We start from the raw sequence: 15,753 nt of genomic DNA, 5'->3' as shown, positions 1-15,753 counted from the left end.
GAGATCAATGTTTTGACTGCATCATCTATATCGACAATCAAACCCTGTGATCAAGACTCTACTTTGTAAAAAGCCTTCTGCACGATTGGTTTTTTTTAATGTCTCAGTATACACAAATGGATTAACGGTACTTCACTGTATACACACAGATGTTTCCTGAGGTGTCATGTAATGTTGTAGACCTTCACAGTCGCAAGGGCTGGCACCAGGCAGTAAGTTTCTCCGTGGGTATCACACAGTCTCCTATAAAGCGACGGACAGTAAAGGCTTCTCCGACTCCTGTCATTTCTCATTTGAAGTGAGAGGTAAGATATGATTCCAGCTCCCTCTTTATTAACACGGGGCGGTCGGGTAGCCTAGTGGTTAAAGCGTTCGCTCGTCACGCCGAAGACCCGGGTTCGATTCCCGACAATGTGTGAAGCCCATTTCTGGTGTCCCCCGCCGTGATATTGCTGGAATACTGCTAAAAACGGCGTAAAACCATACTCACTCACTCTTTATTAACATACTTTAAGGACATCACATTGTTTTCGCGGAAACACTGTCCTTGGGCACCGAAGCTTTTATATTCGGTGGGAAATTGGAAATGGGGGTGGTGTGGGGTGCTGAAGGGGTCAGAGGGGGACGGGGGAGACTGATGGGATGTTTTGCTAAAACAGGTTATCCTTTTTGTCACTCAATGCAAGAGCCACACAATCTTGTGAAGGACAAAACAAAATATTATTCCCAGTAGATAAACCTTATACCAGGTGTTTCTGTAGCATATTTACATCAAAATCACAAAAGTCGTTTTCATATAAACTTGAACACGGCTCTTGATCAGCGTATCACATTTTTGTCAAACGCAAAGTATTATCAATTTTGAGCCCCCAAGCTGTCACGTTTACTCTTTTAAGAAATGACAGACTCCCACAAAGCACTGCAGAACCCAACTGTGTGGTGCACAAGCAGTTTTTATGCACGTCGTTTTTTATATCTCAACATGTCGGTGAGTGAGTTCAAGACGAAGAGGGGGGGTCGGATAGCCTGGTGGTTAGAGCGTTCGCTCGTCAGGCCGAAAACCCGGGTTCGATTCCCGACATGGGTAAAATATGTGAATCCGATTTCTGGTGTCCCCCGCTGTGATATTGCTGGAATATAACTAAAAGCGGCGTAAAATCATACTCACTCACTCAATAACTATCGTGTCAGCTTAATGTTAAAGGAAAGCCCGAAGTGATGCAGGTCTCAGACGTTTACCACAAACCTAGAAACATAATCGGAGCACTCACGCACTCCAGACGAAGAATTCAACCTTGTTTGGGGAGACGTTTGTGATTGAAGTGTAAGATTGTACTATCCCACATGGTACTGTAGGGCCGTGCCTTGGCTGCCGGGTCACATTGCGGGTTATGCAGCGGTGATCGGGTGTTTACAATGCAGGACGGTTTGAATGATTGCTTAGTGTTCATGATGTCAACCACTGGTTTGTCTGGTCCATACTCTATGATTACATGCCGTCATGATATATCCCCACGTCAAATGTTTTCAAACCTCACCTATTTTCGATCCCCTGAACAATATCTAACCACGCGCTTAATATAGTGATCAAGGTAGACGCTTCAAAGTCCACTGAAGACAGCAAAGTGTTACTAATAAAGCTACACGAGGTAAAATATTCAACACGAGGTAAAATATTCAACACGAGGTAAAATATTCAATAAGTAATGAAAACATACCTCAAAACTTACATTTTCACCAACGCACAATTTAATCGAACTTTTTTTCGATAATTTTGCTTCAGAACCATTTTATGCACTAATAATGTATCGGCCTTTTTTAAACTTCCTGTGTGACATTTGACTGATTGTGCAACAATTTTTAATTGGGCTGTAATGGAAGGGCTCGAAATCATGTGACCGTAACATTCGTCTCGCTCGTCGAATGATTATCCCGATAAAATTAGCAAATAAAAGCGACAATACCCTTTCCATATTCAGACATCTTCCCGAGACAAACGAGTTAACTGACAATATAAGTCCAGTTTCCACCCTTGCCGAACTAGGCTGGTATTATGGAGTTAATTTTTTGGCTGGACTAACGAGTCTATACATAGTCCAATCAAAATTTTGCAACGAAATCGAAATCCGGTCAGTGAACTGCAAATTTCGGTCGATTGCAGGATTTGCAAAGCATGTGCACTGCCAACTCGTTGTCAACAGATATTTTCCAAACCTTTTCATGTTTTTAATCAATGTGCTCGCGTGATTTGATGCTCTTCGTGATGTAAGACCCGTTTTATGACAATATAGATCTTGGTTATCCATCAGATCATCTTGACAGGGCGCCGCCATTTTGTTTGAAACAAATGCAAGTCATGGAATCGGATTGGTCCATAGGAGAGGCTTAGAAAGGACATAATCCGTAATAACCACTGGTGGCGCTACTATCGAGCCCAGGAATTCCAGCCTTGTTCGGCAAGGGTGGAAACTGGACTTTTAAAGTCAGTTAACTATCTTGCTTCGGGAAGATGTATTCAGAAGACGTTTTTGATGAAAGCAGAGTCGATTGTCCTATTCCGACTGTATGATGAGCATGTGTTTATGAATCATATCAAATAATGATCACACAAGGTGTTCGCGAAGACAATCGTTGACCATAAATGTTCTCAAAGGTAAGACCTCATTTTAGTGTATTGGGATTGTTATAAGACACGTAATCAGAAATACTTCTCAGGGGCTCTCAAATTCTAACAATAAGGAGGATATAAGTATTATTGTGGTTTAAATACATTCCTTTCACTTTGTATGGACGTACATCGAGATCGAGGAATGAGAAACAGAAAGTGCATTTTCACACACCCTGTTATTTTGAGTTTTAAGAATATCAGTACTCACCCCTCCGGTTGCCTTTCGCGCTATGTGTTGGCGTTCCGAGACCAATCATTCCCAATCATTTCCCAATCATTCCCCCATCTTCTTACATTCAAACAGATTATATACTTAAGACAGACGGCGGGTGCCAGATTATAAGGTCTTGTAGTGTTGTAAACTCCCACGGAGATTACTCGTCAGACTTGGCAACCATCCAGACAGTGGGGACAGCAGGTCATTGTAATGGTAGCATGTATATACTTACAGAGCTTGATTTGATAAAAACAATCAATGGACCTTACAAGCACACACACTTTGTGATATCTTAAAAGGGTCCATGCACGCAAGTCTGTGTATGATAAGACACACAACTAATACAAATAAGATCCTTACTTGGGTAACTGAAACGTTATTTGAAAACATTATTTTTTTATTGAAGTGTAGACAGAATAACATAGCGTTTAGTTGTCATCGGCTACTTAGATTGGACTACTCTATCTATCAAGTTGAAAAATACAGTAAACTACGTTTATAACGAACACGCGTATAACGAACTGGCGGATATAACGAACTGTTTTTTTTGGTTCCGGCCATTTGCTGTATATATGCTGTATAAATGCTATATATATATGCTTATAACGAAATACGCTTATAACGAACTAAACTTTGTGGTCCCTCTGAGTTCGTTATAACCGTAGTTTACTTACGTTTTTCCGGACTATTTGATTTGGAACGAGACCGCCCGGGTGAACGAAGTTTCATGCATTTGTAGACTGTATTGACATGTTATTATGTAAGACGTTGAAATTGGATGCACAAGTTCTGTCTTATCGTATGGGTGGCCACAGGAAAATGTTTACATTATATCAATAATTATTTATTACCAGTTCCCACGTGTTACATGCACTGGGTTCGTCACGCCTCTCATGTGTGTGACGGCGGAGAGATCATCCACGGCAAGAAGTGCCAGCTGATCTGTGACGATGGGTATGACCTTGAGGGCGCTGCGGAGGTCACATGTGAGCAAGACGGTTCGTGGAGCAGTGACCTTCCCACCTGTAAACGTAAGCGCCATTCTCAGAAGTCGTTTTGGCCGATTAATAATTATAGCTAATGGATATATATAAATGTATGATATAATGTATATATTTTGTACTCCTTTGAATGTCATTTTAATCATAAGTACCCTTCGAGACGAGGCAATGGAGTGCCAAGCTAAAACTGTAAAACAAAAAACCTAAACAGTGACTAAGTGAGTTGGGTTTAACGCCACTTTGAACAGTATTTCAATTATGTCATGGTGTGTCAGCTTACTGTTGCAGGAAATCCCGAAGTGATGGAGGTCTCAGACATTCAAATATGACATAAATTGTGCATAACAATCAGTCAGGTTGGATACTGAATCCATGTTTTTTAATGCGTACATACTTTTAATTACTTCGATAGATACATAATTTTTTCTATGACGTAGTTCGCATGTGTTCCTAAATAAATTAGAGCTGAAATGCTGAAAGTTCAAAGTCTAATCCGTGTCAAGTCTAGCAGCAGTAAGGCTGGGAAGTGTTGCAAACACTTCAATAAACGTATTGAGTGATGTTACATTATATTTATAATGTCAAAGACGTTTATCACTTTCGTAAAACCAACGAGCGCGTGCTGGTAGTTGACACATCTAGGATCATAATCGGGATCTGAACCCATGACCACGGATCCTGACACTACTAAGGGACGGAACTCTGCTCTGATCATATAGTGAGCTTGCTGCTGATGATGCTGATGCGGATACCTATCTCTTTCTGATATTTTTTTGAAGCCAAAACGTGCGCCGATCTCGTCGACTTCACCTGCACAGACAACTACGACTACGGCAGCATCTGTTCCCTGTCCTGTGACATCAGTGTCGGCTTCAGCGTCAGCAACCCCAGCATCACCATCTGTTTGAAGACGGGGCAATGGTTGCATCCAGTGCCACAGTGTATAGGTGAGCATTCAATATGTAATTAATTCAGTGATGGGGATGATGAACTACAATATGCTAGTGTGACGACGGATGTGTAGAAAAGGTTGGAATCGAGCCTCGCCAGAGAGGGCACCCGTACACCAACAGGCAATCTAATTGAACCATGTGGACGGAAGAATATTTGGATGTACCTTCAATGTTGTCACATTTATTGCATCATTTATGCATTTATCTACCTTAGCAGTTATACGTGATTGAAAACCTTGTCAACAAATATTATGCAGCACTTTTCAGCATAAGCATAATATTTACAGCATTTTTTCAACACAGACACCTGATTGTTCACGACAACCATACGCTTAATTAAAGTCAAGCATACTCTCCCAGAAGATTGCAACTCGATCAGTACAGTACAGTACAGGCGTTCTGCTCCCAGTTCATAGAGTACTTGTAGCATGTACTCTACGCACATCTATCAGAATAGGGAGGAAAGAAAACTGTACTATCGCATTCGCCATAACTGATCATAGTATTGGATGACTGAAGTGACATGATTTTTATACTGAAATTGGTGTTTTCGGAATTGTACAAACTTCTCATATATTAAAAACAAGTGCTCAACTTGCAAAACTCCACATCCAACTCCACACCTTAGCTTTGTTCATCCGACCTCAAACTCAACTTAGTTCTTTGTTCATGACAAATTATATGCTTAAATAAATTAGAGCTACCTTGTATATGTAAATGATTCCTGTCATGGCAGACGTACCGCTAGGATTCCGGGCTAAAAGTGCTCCTCAGCATCCTATGTTAGTCGGAAGAGACGACTAAGTCGCTCTGCATTGGATCCGCGTTGCTCATAATATCAATCAGTGGTTTGTCAAGGCCAGACTTGATTATCTAAAGGCCGCCGTCGTATACCTGGAATATTGCTGGGTGCGACCTTATGTATAACAGAAACAAGCTAAACCATTCTTTACGGGGTTTACAAGAATATAGCATATATCCATCCTGATGTGTAATTTAAATTATGTGTTCCTGCCGCCATCATATACACTGTAGTTAGTACTTTGACGAATGCTGTGTTCGTTATCAAACAAACAGCCCTGTCCGATGAGACCCGTGAAGATTCGGGGTAGAACAGGTCTTCAGCAACCCATGCTTGCCGTAAAAGGCGACTATGTTTGTCGTAAAAGGCGACTAACGGGATCGGGTGGTCAGGCTCGCTGACTTGGTTGATCCATGTCATCGATCCCAAATGCTCATGATATAAATCACTGGATTGTCTGGTCCAGACTCGATTATTTACAGACCGCCGTCATATAGCATGAATATTGCTGAGTGCGGCGTTAAACAACAAACCAACCCTGTCCGATGACACTGTTCCATCCATCAGATACCGCGGCTCCAGTCTTTGACAACTGTCCCACCGTGAGCCTCATGTTGTTTGCGGATCAGGGCACATCTTTCACAGCTGGACTATGGGGCGACATCACAGCGACGGACAACTCCGGCAACGTCACTGTAACACAAGTCGAGGGGTTATCGCAAGGGTCGATGTTTTCTGGGTCGTCAGTCATCGCGTACAAGGCAACGGACCCTTCTGGAAACGAGGCAATGTGCACATTTAACGTCGTGGTCCAAAGTGAGTGAACTACTTAAATTTTTGCCGTTGCCCGTTCGTTCATACGGTTGATTTTACTCGGCTGATTATGATAATAGCTTTGTGATACATGTGCTCAACCACCAGAACATTCAACTACACTGTCACATAAGTGAGGGCTCGAATCAGAGATGGTCACCAAGACGGCCATCATGTGGTCTGTAAGCCTGTCGGAATGCGACATGTCTCCATAGTGGCTCGGGCGGGCAGGTAGCCTAGTGGTTAAAGCGTTCGCTCGTCACGCCGAAGACCCGGGTTCGATTCCCGACATGGGTAGAATGTGTAAAGCCCGGGGATCGGGGCCGGGGATCGAACTACCGACATGCCGCTCTCTGGGCAGACGTTCTATCCACTAGACCAAGGAGGCTGTCTCATGGAGATGTGACAAAATGATGTTATGATATCAGTGATGACAACAATGCCAAAACAAATGGTTGCAACGAGAAGAATGCTCCTCCGTGGTCAAGTGGATAGGGCGGTTCGTTAAAGCTTTGGCTCGTCACGCCGAAGGCCCGGGTTCGATTCCCGAAATGGGTACTGTGTGTGAAGCCCATTTCTGGTGTCCCCCGCCGTGATATTGCTGGAATATTGCAAAAAGCGGCGTAAAACCATACTCACTCACTCACTCACTCCAAGGTGGCTCAGTTCACGGTTTCTAGGTTTGTCAGCACCAGTCTTCTGTTCGTGGTGATACAACTTGTCGCATGTCCCGATTTAAGTTGACACTGTCGTCTAATAACTTGGACAGTGTTCAAGCACAACTATCATATATATGTGGAGTCTTTGTATTCACGGGGAGCACGAGTGGCCCAGTCGTCTGAGGCGCCGCAATTTGCTGTGGAGAGTTGCGTCCTTTGGGCACGCCAGAAACCTATGATTGTAGGTTCGAATCCCGGTTCACCCCGATTATGTTTCTGGGTTTGCGGTAAACGTGTTAGAACTGCGAGCTTTCCTCCCACATTAAGCTGACACGCCGTGATATAACTGGAATACTGTTAAAAGCGGCTTTAAGCCCAACTCACTCACTTTGCATTCACGGTCTAGTGGTAAAGCGTCCGCCCGTTGAGCGGAAGGTCTGGGATTCGATCCCCAGCCGCGTCATACATAAAGGCGTTAAAAGATGGTACTTGTTGTTACCCTGTCTGGCGCTCGGCATTAAGGCGCTTAAACAAGGACTGGTTGGCTGGGAGTTAGCATACTGTGTCTGAGTAGGATATTCACGATAAAGTGTGGCACGGCATCTCGGTGGGCTAGCACTATTAAATAGGCATTAGTCCTGACTAGTACAAGCAGCCACACACACGTACATGCACGGAGCTATATATGTGCAATAATCTTGGACTCGACGTTAAACCCCATTTTACCACCTTACCTTTGCATTCACACATGTGCCCACTGATTCACATCGCCATTGTCTAAGATACGTTTATAGGTTTGTTTCCTTTCAGCCCTCACCTGCAGTCCTCCATCGCTCCCAGACAACAAGATGTGGTTGAAGTGTACCAATGACTATATGTATGGATCTGAGTGTGCTATCGGGTGCATGGGAGCCTTACTGAATGGATCCAACTTGATGACCTGCGTGAAGGAGAACTCAGTTCCACCTAGTACCAAATGGGAATACAATGACAGCACACCCTTCTGTGAAGGTAAGTGAGTGAGTGAGTAATTATTGCTAAACGCCGCACAACAATCTGTCAAAACAATTTATTGCGACTTCAACACTGGTGTCCTGTATCTGTTAATGAAGCCTGTCGCCATTTCGACTGTATTAAATGGACTCTCAGACTCTTCAACAAAATGAGGAGTATTAACAAGACATTGGTTGGATGGTGATAAACGGTATAGAATTCTGACTTCCAATTAGAGAGTCGGCGCCAGCAAGGTCATCGTACAGAGAGTTTGGACCTGGTATCTTGCAGCGATAGTGGGGACACAGTGTCATGGGACATGGAGTTGGGACACGGTGTCATCATCGTGCAGAGAGTTGGGACACGGTGTCATCTCCGTGCAGAGAGTTTGGACACTGTGTCATGATCGTGCAGAGAGTTGGGACACGATGTCAGCATTGTGCAGAGAGTTGGGACACGGTGTCATCTCCGTGCAGAGAGTTGGGAACCGGTGTCATCATCGTGCAGACAGTTGGGACACGGTGTCATGAGCGTGCAGAGAGTTGGGATCTGTTGTCATCATCGTGCACAGAGATGGGACCCGGTGTCATGAACGTGCAGAGAGTTGGGATCTATTGTCATGATCGTGCAGAGAGTTCGGACCCAGTATGATGATCGTACAGAGAATTGGTACCCGTTGTCATCTCTGTGCAGAGAGTTGGGACCCGGTGTCATCTCTGTGCAGATAGTTGGGACGCGGTGTCATCATCGTGCAGAGAGTTGGGACCCGGTGTCATCTCTGTGCAGAGAGTTGGGACCCGGTGTCATCATCGTGCAGAGAGTTGGGACCCGGTGTCATCTCTGTCCAGAGAGTTGGGACCCGGTGTCATGATCGTACAGAGAGTTCGGACACGCTGTAATCTCCGTGCAGAGAGTTGGGACACGATGTCATCTCCGTGCAGAAAGTTGGGACACGGTGCCATCTCCGTGCAGAAAGTTGGGACCCGGTGTCATCATCGGGCAGAGTTTGGACCAGATGTCATCATCGTGCAGAGAGTTGGGAAGCGGTGTCATCATCGTGCAGAGAGCTGAGACGCGATGTCATCATTTTATTGATCACTTTCTGTTTTCAGACCGTCAGTACAATCCATATCAGCGGCATCATTGTCTGAACCCTATAATGTTTAATTACCTTTCAGTACTCACTCTTAAGCATGACTGCCAAACTAAAACCGCTGGACGAATCTGTTAATGGGATATCCTGAGGATGAAAAGGAGAACTTAACTTTATGGCTTTTGATATTTTATGTTTTCCATTTAACCACATATGATATGGCAATCATTCTAATCCGTGTAAAATATAATGGGCATTAGTATGTGGACGATGGAGGAAGAACAATTCTCAGTAAATTGAGTTTTGAAGCTTGGAAGAAAATAATTTTACAATCACTGTCATTTCAGAAAGGCCTTGTCCCGACCTCGACCTGCCCAAGAATGGCGCTCTTGCTTGTGACGCAAACTTAGCGAGTTCCTTCTGTAGCATGCAATGTAACGACAAATACGACGTGCCCTACACAGTCCCGGCGCTGTACGTATGTGGCTATACAACGGGGACCTGGCAGCCAGAGAGTACTGTCGAGGACTGTTCCAGTGAGGAACAGGGTTTATTTTACTTTTGACGAATGCGAGACCATTGTTCGCGTCTTTCGTCTGTTCCCAATTATTCAATACCATACAACCACATTAGATCCAGGTTTGAATCTCAACGGCCCAAACCAGTGTTCGTTGTTTACGATCGCAGGTCAATGTTGTCTTCACGTCACTTCGGTAACTTTGTCATCGTGTTTTAAACGCCGTGGGCACATGCGGGTCAAGTTGTCAACGACGCCGCAATTTTGCAGAAATGTAGTATATCCACTCTTTATAAATTTAGTTAACACAACATATGTTTAAATTACAAGATTTCATTTGTTCTAACCACGGCAATATTGTTTGATGGAAATATATGTCCGAAATTAACATTTGATTATCAGTATGGTTTTACAGACAAACATCGTCCTCATGATATATGTCTGAAATTTACATTATGATTATTTATATGGTTTTACAGACAAACATCGTCCTCGTGATATATGTCTGAAATTAACATATGATTATTGATATGGCTTCACAGACAAACATCGTCCTCGTGATATATGTCTGAAATTAACATATGATTATTGATATGGCTTCACAGACAAACATCGTCCTCGTGATATATGTCTGAAATTAACATATGATTATTGATATGGCTTCACAGACAAACATCGTACTCGTGATTTTGTCTGAAATTAACATATGATTATTAATATGGTTTTACACTGTCCTCATGATATATGTCTGAAAATTACATATGACTATTAATATGGTTTCACAGACAAACATCGTCCTGGTGGGGCGAAAAACCTGGCGGAGATGTTGTACTACACGGGGGACTGCGGGGATGAAGATACATTGCATGAGATCAAAGAAAACCACCTGAAGGCTATGCAGAATTCTTCTTCCTTTACTGACGTTTGTAGTGGGGCGCAGTGTTCTGTGGAGAACGTAGACGTCACGTGCGGGGAGCTGGGGAGGAAGAAACGCGAAACAGACAACAGACCTAGGGCGCACCTAGGCGTCGATTTGTTTCGCATTTCAACTCGAGATCGTCCCCGCCTGCATCATTTTCAGGTTCCTCTTTCTTGCTTCCCCCCAAATGAATGACAAATGAATGCATATGACAACAAGTACACATGCATCTGTGTCCAGGGGTTTCTGGGGAGGCTGTGTGAATTACACATTGGTAGGTGGCAGTGTGTGGGATGGGTGTGAGAAGGTTGTGTGAGGCACACATTGGTTGGTGACAGTGTGTGTGTGTGTGTGTGCGTGCGTGCGTGCGTGCGTGCGTGCGTGCGTGCGTGCGTGCGTTCAAGCATGTGATTATAAGGCCCTTTGGGCTTGTCAAGTGCAGTTTAAACAGCATTCTACTGAAAATGCATGCATCGCTGCGAAAATTGCATTGTAATACTGTACAACTACGCGTGTCCTACAGAATCCGATAATTATACTGTTCGGGCCAGTGGGGACTGTACGAATGGGTTAGGCTCATCTAAGACCCAGAAAAATAATACTCTTTTGACCTAATATACCTATGCTTAATATGAATATCGCCATCCCAAGGTGTTTGCGTCTTAGTATAGGGTTGACAATACTTATGCGCATGGGTGTATATAAATCAGTGATCCTGACAAGTCGTATGTCTTGCACTTGAAATAATTCGACTTTAATCGAATCTTCCACGGGCAGCTAATGGTGTGTTCTGTAGATATTACTGATTGTTTACACCAGAAATTTCTGCTTTGAAATTAAAACCTTGTTACATTCAATTGTCAAGGCTGTTTTATTCTAATTATCGAGTCTTTGGCCAATAGTGTATATGACCTTGACATTCATTTTCACATTTACTTAGAGAGACCCGGAAGCATACAACGTGATCACGCAAGACCGGGAGCGCCGAGCAACAATAACCGCCGTTATCGTCAAATGGGACTTCCTCATACCTTTCGATTGCGGCGAGATGTCAGACAATGATTGTATAGATCACCACCAGTCTATTCTAGACACGTTGTCCGCCGTCGTAAACGACATGGCAAACAACGGTGACTTCCAACCCACAATATCCGGATATGAGACCCGCGTCGATGAATCTTACTATCCCGGGGGAATAGACCTGGTGTGTGGGGAGGGCATGTGGCCCAAGATCCAAACTGCATCTTGTGGTGAGAAAAATAAGAGAGCAAAACCCTTTCCATAACGATGAGAAATGTCTGCTAAAAGAGTCCATTATACGTTTCAGCGTCCAACCGACGTCACGCGTCACACGTTAATCTCCTTTGGCCTTTGGTGTATTTTCAGCTGTATGCCCAACGGGAATGATGTACAATGCCACTCTAGATGACTGCAGCACGTGTCCAGCGGGATCCTATCAGGATGAAGATAACAGCTTCGCGTGCAAGCCTTGTCCTGAAGGTTCAACGTCACTGAGCGAAGGGTCAAGGTCACTCGGTGATTGTCTCGGTCAGTGCATGTCATCAATTTTGTTTGCTTAAGTTGCAGTCAGGAAATACATTTTTTAAATAAATCTCGAGATTTATCCTGAAAATAATGTCAGGACTGACAACCCCGTGATATTATCAGCAACATTCCCACCTGGAAATATATGACGTCAAGGCCAGAGTATAATCAGCCTCGATTATCCGCTTAAACCGATTAAATTGGCCGTATAAGGCAAAATAGTGGTGAATTGTTTGTGAACGGATGACTGAAAATCACTGATGACCCCAGTGTTTGCAAAAAAGAGTAACAATATCCTGCTCAAAGTAATGATATACGCGACAAAAAACTTTAATGGTCGTTAGAAATGAGTCCACTGTACGCTATGCCAAGCCTGTCACAAGCATATTTTTCTGAATCAATACCAAATATCGTTGATACAACGTGTTGCGGATGCCTCATGGTGATCGTCGGTTTCTTTCAGACATCTGCACACCAGGACATGTTTCTCTACACGGTGTGGAGCCCTGCGCCCCCTGTCGGTTAGGGGAGTATCATCCCGCAGGGAACGGAACTGAGTGCTTCACGTGCCCGCTGGGAACGACGACACAGACGACTGGGGCTACTGACCCACAACAGTGTCTGTGTAGGTAGCAGCTTAATCACATGACCACCTTGTCATTATACATTTATAACCAGAACATTACTTTGACACAATTTTTATATCTGTTGCGTTTCAAAGAAATAAAATACGTGTGGTTCATTTATATGCAAAAAATATATATTTGTTTCGTAGATATTCCGTGCTCAATAAAAACCTTCCTTATGATGGTAGTTAATATCTTAATATAGTTAAAGGAACTTTACTTCCGGGTTTTAATAAGCTCGGAGCCGTCGAGAATAACGAGGTTTCGCTGTTTCCATATTATAGGAAAATAAGTTTCGTTTTCACGTCAGTGAAGACAACAGTGAGCGAGTGAGTTGAGTTTAACGCCGCATTGAACGCTCCAGTTATATTACACAGTGTTTGAAATAGCATAAACTACTAGACTACAGTGAGGACCCACATGCTTTAGAAGCTGCAGGCCATGTCTGAACTCTTCAGGCCCCCTTTTAAAAAACGCATCTTACTGTAACAATTAAATAGACACTTGATTGTACATCAGGCCGTAAGGACCCATACGAATTTAAAAGTACGGGCCCAACACGAGATCTACCTGCCACGGGCCTACGGGCAGGCGCTTATTTCAAACACTGATATCACGGTGTTTCAGTTTAATGTGGGAGGAAAGCCAGAAGTGATGCAGATCTCAGACGTTTACCACAAAGCTGGAAACATAATCGGGGCGAACCGAGATTCGAACCCACAGTCGTAGGTTTCTGGCGTGCCCAAGGGACACAACTCTGCACTTTGAATTGCGATGACTGGGACAACTGTGGCTCCGGTGAACTCAGTAACGGGCAATGAGAGCTGTAATTTTGATCAGATATTATTTTTATTAATCACTTTTAAGTCATACGTTTTACATACCTTTTGCAGCTTATGAATTGGCAGTTGAAGGACCTTGCAGTCTGACCACAGGGAATCAACTCTCTGACGCTACCAATGACTTCACCTTGACTCTGTGGATCAAGATTAAATCTGTGGCCCAAATGTCCTTCAAAGTTACAGAGGCATCGGCTGGAGATCAGCTGGACATGAGCATTGGAAACCTGATTTCTGTGTCTGTTCACGGGTGAGAGTGTCAATGTTTACCTTTACCTTACAACGTGGACTCTAAAATCTAAATCTAACAATATTTGAGAATCAGATCTTGGCCGTAGAGGAACCGACCATTTGATAATACCTGGTGAGGAGACGGGGAGGGCTGGGATTTTAGGTTGAGACAAGCTTTTTTCATCTGCATCTGCAAAGCCCGATATTTGTTAATGAATTGACCTAACATTTGTTTACAAAATGCAACGTCAAAAAGTGTTGTTGTTTTTTTGTGTCTCATAATTTCTTAGAATATTAAATGATCGGTCCCTATACGAAATGGATAATGGTTAAAGCAATTTATGAGTGAGTTGGGTGCTTTTAACAGCATTCCAGTTATATCGCGGCGTGTCAGCTTAATGTGGGAGGAAAGCCCGAAGCGATGCAGGTCTCAGACGTTTATCACTTCGGTAAAACCCACGAGCACGGGTATGGTGCTGACAAACCTAGAAACATTATCGGGGTGAACCAGGATTCGAAGCCACAATCATAGTATTCTGGCGTGCCAAAGAGACGCAACTCTGCACAACGAATCGAGGCGCCTAACGTGTCGCAATATTCGCTGTACAGATTCTGTACCATGCATATGCTGTGGTGTAAAGGCGCATACGTACACCGATTTCAAGCTTATTTTATGTCGTGTGCTCTCAGACAAAATGCGCAATACCACACATGCAACTCTTTGTTAACTTATAGTACAGAGATCATGTCTGGCATCACTATGAAAACCGAAGCGTGGACATTCCTAGCCTTGACCTACACTGGGGACAGCAGTGCGTTGACGCTCTTTAGGGGAGACAAAGAGGTGTCCATGACGACGATGGTCACCTCCCCAGTGTTAGCGGCTGGGTCTACGATGGAAGTGAACGTCGGCGAAGTAGGAGGTAATCGTTGACATACACATGCAAAAGGGACGACGTCGTGGTTTGAAATAAACACATATTCTACTGATATAGACCTTATCTTTTATCGATGTTCGTTTGTTGTTTAATGTTAACGCCGAATTCCGCAATATTCCAGCTTAAATAATTGAATCCGGACCAGAAAAACAAATGATTGATATTCTGAGCATCGATCAACGCCTTCAGGATACGATGACACGCAATAAACCAAGTCACCAGGCCTGACCACCTGACCCATTAAGTCTCCACGTACCACAAGCATATTTTGATAGGCTCCGTTTTTATAAGAAATTACAAGGGAGCTTTTATTTAAATGAAATGCTTATTTGTCGCAATAGTCGAACATAAAAAGAACAGGGTTGTAACTATGTTTGACCTGGTCGATAATGAGTGATTCTACCCAACGGCTCGGGTTGCTGCCCATGCTATCAACCACTGGTGTACCTTGTCAGATTCTTTAATTTGATCATCTTAAAAAAGCTGTGAAATTGTTGTTTGTGGCATAAACAATATGCACGCATTCATATTGAATTAATGTAGTGTTAATGCATATACATGGCCTTCTCTTTATTTTCGCGACAGTTCTTACATATGCATTGTTAACATTCTTCAGAAGACAAATACGAGTCTTACCGGTAACATTGAACATTTCCGGAGGTTCAAAAATGTCAAGGGCTAACTCTTTATTTGAAATTGCATACACTCTGCCCAACAAGCGATATGTTACGAGTCGTCTAAGACTAGCTTCAGTGACTTTGTTGTCTCTACGTTCTTCGGCGGGTTTGTTTCGATCACGGTGTACACAATATTCAATCCCTCAGTGTTTAATTTAATTGTGTACATGACGATATAGCCTTATGGTTAAAGTGCTGGTTCATCGCACCTAAGACCCGGGTTCGATTCCCGACATTGGTACAAAATTTATGTGTGGAGTCA

The 15,753-nt window shown here is 43.4% G+C and overlaps 1 pseudogene; it reads left to right on the top strand.

Moving 5' to 3' along the window:
- Nucleotides 1-15,753, top strand: part of LOC139459027 (sushi, von Willebrand factor type A, EGF and pentraxin domain-containing protein 1-like) — a 30,497-nt pseudogene that overhangs the window by 3,131 nt on the left and 11,613 nt on the right.

This window comes from Haliotis cracherodii, unplaced genomic scaffold, assembly GCF_022045235.1.
Source record: "Haliotis cracherodii isolate W230 unplaced genomic scaffold, xgHalCrac1.p SCAF_13, whole genome shotgun sequence".
Taxonomy (NCBI): domain Eukaryota; kingdom Metazoa; phylum Mollusca; class Gastropoda; order Lepetellida; family Haliotidae; genus Haliotis; species Haliotis cracherodii.
This window is presented reverse-complemented; position numbering and strand designations above follow the sequence as displayed.